The 7,477-nt window shown below is 32.2% G+C and overlaps 1 protein-coding gene across 3 annotated transcripts in view; it reads left to right on the plus strand.

Annotated features, from left to right (window-relative positions):
* The first annotated feature begins 815 nt into the window (after positions 1–815).
* LOC111624119 (NFX1-type zinc finger-containing protein 1-like) overlaps positions 816–7,477 on the plus strand; it is a 26,077-nt gene continuing 19,415 nt past the window's right edge. For all 3 annotated transcript variants that reach the window (XM_023366901.1, XM_023366902.1, XM_023366903.1), the window contains exon 1: positions 816–860. The gene's annotated coding sequence lies outside the window, so the exon portion shown is untranslated. The remainder of the gene's footprint in view (positions 861–7,477) is intronic.

The following is a 7,477-nucleotide window of genomic DNA, read 5'->3' on the forward strand; positions in this document are numbered from 1 at the left end:
GCAGCTTTCACCCAAGGTCGTAGGCTTCCACCGGCTAAACCGGGTGAGGTTGGTGCTCTGTAAAGCGCATGCGCAAATCTGGCTTTTCGTAATCTGAAAATACAGGAGATTCCACTCCGCCACTAATATTCTAATATACAATAGCAATTTTTTTTCCACGTGTAGTATAGAAATTTGTAATAAGATACATAATGCGGTTATAATAAAATATTGTGCGATTATTTTCATATAATTAAAATTAATATTTATTTACTTTTTAGAGAATACGAGGGAAGCGGCGCTTCCAACGCTTCTAATGACGGCACGCCACTGGTAGTGACACAGTAGACTATTATGAAACACTATTCTCAAACTTCCAGCAGTGTATATTTTTATTTCATTGCTTGTATTGGTTGTTTCTTGAATATACTTGCTTATCTGAACATGTAACAATGTTTATTTATTGCATAAAACTAATTTTCAATATAAAATAATATTTCCTTTCCATTCTGCACCTGAAATTAAGGTGTTAGACTAAAAATTTTTGCTGAAAATGAACTTTGTTAACTATACATCTTTCTTCACACTGAAAATAGTTCCAATTATTAAGTTGTAATATATATTATATAAATTAATTAATTATAGTTTCAGTAAAAGTTAAATATTATATGTTTTAATAATTTAAGAATTGTCTTTATTCAATAATTTAATCAGTTTCCAGATCCTTGATTGCAACCAATTTTTAGAAAATTTTTGAAGTGTATTTTAAAGAAATAAATTACTAAAAATGTTGGAAATAATTAAAATTTTCAATTTACATCTATAATTTTTTTTTCCAGAGATCTAGAAGATGTGAAAGAACTGGAAGTAGAACATAACTGGTATATCTTTTTTAATGTTTTTAAATTAATATTCATGTAATTAATTGTTAAAGAAAAAACATGCTCTTTTTCTTTTTTTCTTAAAAAGCTATTTTGAATATTATATAACTAGACAGAGCTTTAAAAAAAAAAATCTTTCATTAATAAACAAAACTTACTCTAACACCTTGTAAACGTGCAGCCAAATTTATTAACTTTCTAACGTTTTTGGTCATGTTAAAAGACCTTTATCAAGAAAAAACTTTAAAATTTGATCGCAGTACATTTTGCATAAACGAATAAGCTTTTCGAATGTTTTTTGAACGATATTCTATTGAACATTAGGTGCACCATCTTCATCAATCTCTAATATTGGCTAATATCGCTAGATAGCGTACCTAATGTTCAATAGAATATCATTCAAAAATGTTCAAAAAGCTTATTCGTTTATGCAAATGTACTGCGTTCAAATTTTAAAGTTTTTTCTTGATAAAGGTCTTTTAACATGACCGAAAACGTTAGAAAGTTAATAAATTTGGCTGCACGTTTACAAGGTGTTAGAGTAAGTTTTGTTTATTGAGTAATATGCAGTCTTGGATGAATTGCAATCTTTCATTAATATAAATAATCCAGAAATACCATTGTATAGGTTCTTCAAAAAAGATTGACACCCTTTTTAATTATTGTAATTATGTTAATTATTTTCTGAGAACATTCTAATTTTGAAATGTACATGTAACCTTTGGGAGTTCACATTTGCACATTTCAATTTCTTAATGCAATACCTCATGTCACAAGGCACACATCCACCTGGTACTCAAATTCTTTCTACACTTGCTACTGCATATCTGTTGTCACTCCTTTTACAATGTGCTGTTGCAAGTTTTTGGGCTATATACAATAATTTTTATTTATTTTCGGGTTGTATAGGGGGCAGCCTGTGAGGAGTGTTTAAAGTAACACAGATTGGTAACACCATCTTTTTCCGGCGGGTGAGAAGTCATCCAGGTGAAGGAAAAGGGATCCTCCGTTTGTGTTTGTGTGTTAAGGTGTTCAGAGTGACTGCATAGAATGGTAGAAGTGTGGGGGCTGAGAGGGGACAAATAAACTACTCGATGAACAATAATATGTGATATATATCGTCATCGTCTCCCTTGCCGTTTGGACTGCCAAGCGGTAACAATCAACGACATGTGGAAGCAGTTGAGTCAGAGATAGATGCTTCATTTACAAACAACACAATCGTTTATTAAACACGAAAGAAGCTTACAAGATTTCCGCGATCTTTGAAGTTCTGCGGCGGCTGCGGCCTCTGGGTCTTCCTCTCCTGTGGTTCCATGATAGTCCCATTTTGAAGGAGTGTCCCTTGTTTGAGAATGAACAATTCCATCACATCTCGATGACTCCAGGATGATGCGGTCGACTTCCATTGATGGAAAGATGTCGATCCGAGGTCGGGAGATGGAGACGAAGATGGGTGAGAGACACACACACAACAACAGATCCGTCACTTGGAACTTTCGGGAGAAGAAGCCGTCGTGTCCTCGAATTTCCAGGGTTTTATCTGTTTTCTCTCAGATTCTCCTTTCCGATTGGTCTCCCGTCGTCACCTGATAACAATTCGAAACCTTTCGGGGGCGCGGGAGAGGTCAAAATCGAAGTTTAATTCGATCTCCAACTGGAAATGGTCGACGGACTTACATTCTTCTATTGTTTGAAAGTCTTCTATTGTCTAGCATCGCGTTTTCATATAAAAAATGTATTTCTAACTAATATATATATATTTTTTAAAACAATTATTTTAACGTGAATTTTAGTGAGGGTTCGGACCTGTCCAGAGCCTCTCAGAAGCAATACCTACACGGACTTGTATTACCATCTAGAAGTGAAAGAGTCCGTTTGCATCAGCTGAACTATTTACTGGGTGATTAGAATGTTTTGTTGGTAAAAATCAATTGTCAGTAGTGGACGTTTCCAGACAATTGGTTTTCTTTTGTGAGACCCACGTGTCTGGATTTTACCAAAAGGACCTGTACTATAGCAAACTCGTTGTACGGACGAACCTGGAGAGTTTGTGGGTGTCTGTATATGCTATCTGGTGAACAAATTTGTAAATTATTCTATATGTTTATTTTACTTGTACATAAACTTATTCTTAAGCTATTTTCCTTTGTCTTCCTTTTCACATGGTAATTCATCCCCTTTCACAATGGTCTTAGTATCGATTATTGTNAATAATTTTATCTAACTGCTCAATAAACAAAAACTAATTTTGGTAACCTTAGTCAAGGGTTACCAAAATTAGTTTAATACAAAATGTTTACATTCTCAGTTTGGACATACAAGAAGTACTGTATACACGAATGCAGAATAACAAAATAGAATATTTAAAAAATTGGAACATATTTTTAATGTATTGGAATGTTGATTTGTTTTTTGAAACTGTGTCCTGTTTTACAATTGTGGCGTAGTAAACACTAGTATTGTGTTTTATTCCAAAGACACATGGCAAATTTTCCATCAAATTCCTTTATTAGTTGAGTCGATGTTTGATGAGTCTTGCCATTTCTAGTTTCTGTAGATTTGTTGATTTGTTTTTTGAAACAAATCAACAAATCAAGACTCATCAAACATTGACTCAACTAATAAAGGAATTTGATGGAAAATTTGCCACATGTCTTTGGAATAAAACACAATACTAGTGTTTACTACGCCACAAGTATTGGAATGTATTTTATGAATGTGCTCTACTTTTATTTGTGATTTGTAAATTAAAAATAAATAGAATGTTTACAAAATTAGAATATTGTTATTCTACATTCTATTTACATGAACTGTGCATTGAAAATAGCTCACACTGAGGATGAAAAATGTTTTGTATTGAACAATATTTGGCAGTTTTTGTATAACAATGTAGTGCTAAGTTTTATATAGTCTTTTTATCTGACTATACTGTAAATTTTGATTTTATTATTAATGAATTAGTTTTCAAATATTTCAGCTAATTGTGTAGAAATATATAAACTTTTTCTAAAATATTTGAATAACTATATTAAATCATGCCAAACTGCTAAACAAAGTAACAATGAAGTCCAAGAAAACCTTTCAGCAGCAAGGAAAATTACATTTAATTAATGCAAACATTTTTGGTAATTTTAAAAGATCATCAGGCATCAGAACAAATCAAATACAAGTGAACTAGAAAATATAAGATGACTAGGCATAGAAAGAAATACAAATTCAAAGAATTCCAGCAAACCAAATACAAAAACAAAACAAAAAAATAATTTACAATAAATCAAAAGTTTATATACAGTTTTATTCCTATTTTGTTCATGTGAGGAACTACACTATAAATTTAATTGTAATTATTAAATTTATTGAGATGGTGTCTAACACCTGCCTCTAGGCCAAGTTACTTGAAATTTAGTTATTTGTTTCATTATTATAGCCTGATGTAAATATAGAAAAAATGTACACTATTTACAGTGAACATGTTTAATTGCAAACAATATTAATCTGATTGACAAATCATTGTCAAACTTCAAAAACAAGTCAGATGTTTTCTTATTTTTGAAGCCTGATGATGGCCTACTAATCTGATTGAAAATATTGATTTATTGTTAATGGTGTGTATTTTTCCTATATTCATAATACATATACGAGGGCTATTTTTTAAATAAGGACCATTTGTGAATGAGAGTGAGAATAACATGCGATTGCAGCAGTGTGCATGAGCATCTGCTTTCAGCATGCTTTGCATGTGTTTAGATGCCATTTGCAGCCATATCGTCTGTCTGCGTGCTGAACTGTAGAAGTTTATAATGTTTAAGAAAATTGAGTCACCCGCCGATTGTAAGATATGATCTGTTACTTGATTTCAGCATGAAAGATCACGGTAACTGTCTTTTGGGATAGGAAAGGAACTTTGTTAGTGGATTTTATGCCAAGAGGCACAACAATCAATTCTGATGCTTATTGTGTAACCTTAGAAAACTCCGTCGTGCCATACAAGACAAGCGTCGTGGACTAATGTCTTCCAGTGGCAGGTGGCATATTTCTTTGAAATCGGAATTTAAAAAATTTTTGAGTGGTATGACAAATGTTTGAACAAAAATGGAAATTATGTAGAAAAGTAGATAAAAGTATGCAGAATATGGGAAAAAATATTTTAAAATGATATTTACAGTATTTTTTTTTCTTACTAAAAAACGGACCTTATTTAAAAAATAGCCCTCATAAATTACTCAATTATTTTTATAATCAAAATATTAATATACATATTGATAAACAACAAATAATAAATTCTAATTTTTATGATAAAATTTTTAATACTTTCAGAGCTGTGAAAAAGGATGTAGTTAATTCTGCAGCTTATGGAACCAGTTCTAAGAGGTTAGTAATGATTTTATATTTATGCAACATATACATTGAAAATTACAATTTCATCAAGTCATAAATACTAAGTACAGTAATATAAAAGAAAAATATACATCAAGCAGTTTAAATGAATACAAGTAAAACAGCAAAGCTGTATTTGGGACAGACTATGTCTTGGAGATTCACTACTAAGCAGGATCAGTTTGATGCTTATGGCGGGTCTTGTTCTCATTCTCCAATCTTTTTTGGTATTGCTGGTTTTGAGTGTGATCATTCAAACTTCGCAAACTTTGTTGGCCTTGGTCATGTCCACATCCACTATGCATTTTTGGTGAAATTAACCTATCCAGTGTCAAAAATTTTCTCTGTTGCGTGTTGTCCTAGGTTGAATTTTTGTCGTTGGCTAACAAAAATTTCCTGTTTTTGAAAAAAATAATTATGCTATTGTATCGCCCAAAATTATTATTTTATTTTGCACAAACAAAATATATATATTAATAAATGTAAAAAGGAAAAAAAAAACATTTCGGACATTAGTTTTAATATAAAATTATAGTGACTAGCGCCATCTAGTTTCAAAAATGTTCTGATGCTGAAACAGGATATCTCACGTCAACCAGTCAAGGTCAGTATGTTGCGATCATAGATATGTTGGGAATAACACGGGACAGGTAAATGGGTTTTCTTCAGAGTTTCATTTGTCAAAATTCAATTTCACAATGTTTGCATTTTCAACTTCCCAATGAGCAATGCATGTGCAAATCTTGCACTAGTGCTTGTTTGTTGAGTGTCAACAGTTTGTATTTTATTTTGACTTGGTTTTCAGTCCCCTGAGTGCCTACAAGTCTGGTTTATTTTTTATGTGCACATGATTTCGGCACCTAATACTCTGTGCCAAATTGCAACTCCTGACATGTACTCCTTCATACCTCTAAGCTGGTAAGTCGGGATGGCACCACAATTTTATAAATAAGACATAGTCTTCTCAAAAATGTAAAATGCAATTATTATTGACATTTCATAAAATTATATGCCAGAGAGATGTGAAATTTATGAAATTTATTACCACTCCTTACCAACACATGTATAAACAGCAGGGACAAGGATTCCCTTCCATACCTGGCAGTATCTCTTCATTCTTTAATATCAACTGCTGTCACTGTAGCTCATCTTTTCTGCTTGTTTACTATATCAAAGTCCGTCCTTCCGACACTAACATTCCACTTTTGACTGTCCACACCTGAGGATGCCCTATTAACCAGGGCAAAAGCATTAGTATTTTTTAAAAATCTTTACTTACTGTTAAAGGTGTATTAATTAATCCAACTGAATTACCAGAACTAGTTCTTCTTAATTTCATAAAATATTTATAAAATTGTGATAATAAATTTAATAAGTTATTAGTAGGGCTCAGATTTTTATGCAAATGCATATAAGTTTTGGTTGATTATCACTTTTCTACTTATTTTAAGGAATAATCTGGAGGTCCAAAATTCAGGAGTTATAACAGGAAGGAAAACTCACTGCATATGGCATTATTAATAGTTTTTTTTTATATTGCTAGCATTTTCAATGAACCTATGTTTGTCGTTGTCAGGCAAACAAAAATTTTAAAATCAAACACAAATGTTCTAATGTGAATGGAACACACATTATTTAAATTAAAAAGTTCTAGTATTGAAAGCACTTTTAATTTGCAATTGCAGTGGTGATTTTTGAATGCTTTGTCATATTTATGTTCCCATATCCTCTGTTCTAATGGCCTTTTAGTGGCACCAACTTTGAGTAGATCTCATAAAAGGTCATTAGAACAGAGGAAATGGGACACACATATCTAGGTCTGCTCAGAAGACAATATAGAGGCAAAATTAAATCAGGATCAGCTCATCAGATCCTCTACAAATTGGAACCAAATCAAGCTTTTACAGTCCATTGAAATATTTAAATCTAGTCTTGGCTCCAATTGCATAAACTCTAAAGATGAGATACAACTGTCTAAAGCAGTGTTTCTCAACGGGGTCGATATCGCCCCCATGTGGGCGTTTTTCCATGTTGAGGGGGCGATTAGTAACAATTTATATTTTGGGGGGCGAAAAACAATTTTCTGGGCGATATAGTAAAACATTATATTAAGAATAAATAGATATTTTATTCGTTATATCGTACAATAATTAAACAAAAAACATTATACTAGTCACTAGTCTATTCGATGCAGTACGAATTTGGCGTTAGCCTTGGCCCTCGGCATCGGAATTTTG

This window comes from Centruroides sculpturatus, unplaced genomic scaffold (genome assembly GCF_000671375.1).
Source record: "Centruroides sculpturatus isolate CEXI.00-Female unplaced genomic scaffold, Cexi_2.0 scaffold214, whole genome shotgun sequence".
Lineage (NCBI taxonomy): Eukaryota > Metazoa > Arthropoda > Arachnida > Scorpiones > Buthidae > Centruroides > Centruroides sculpturatus.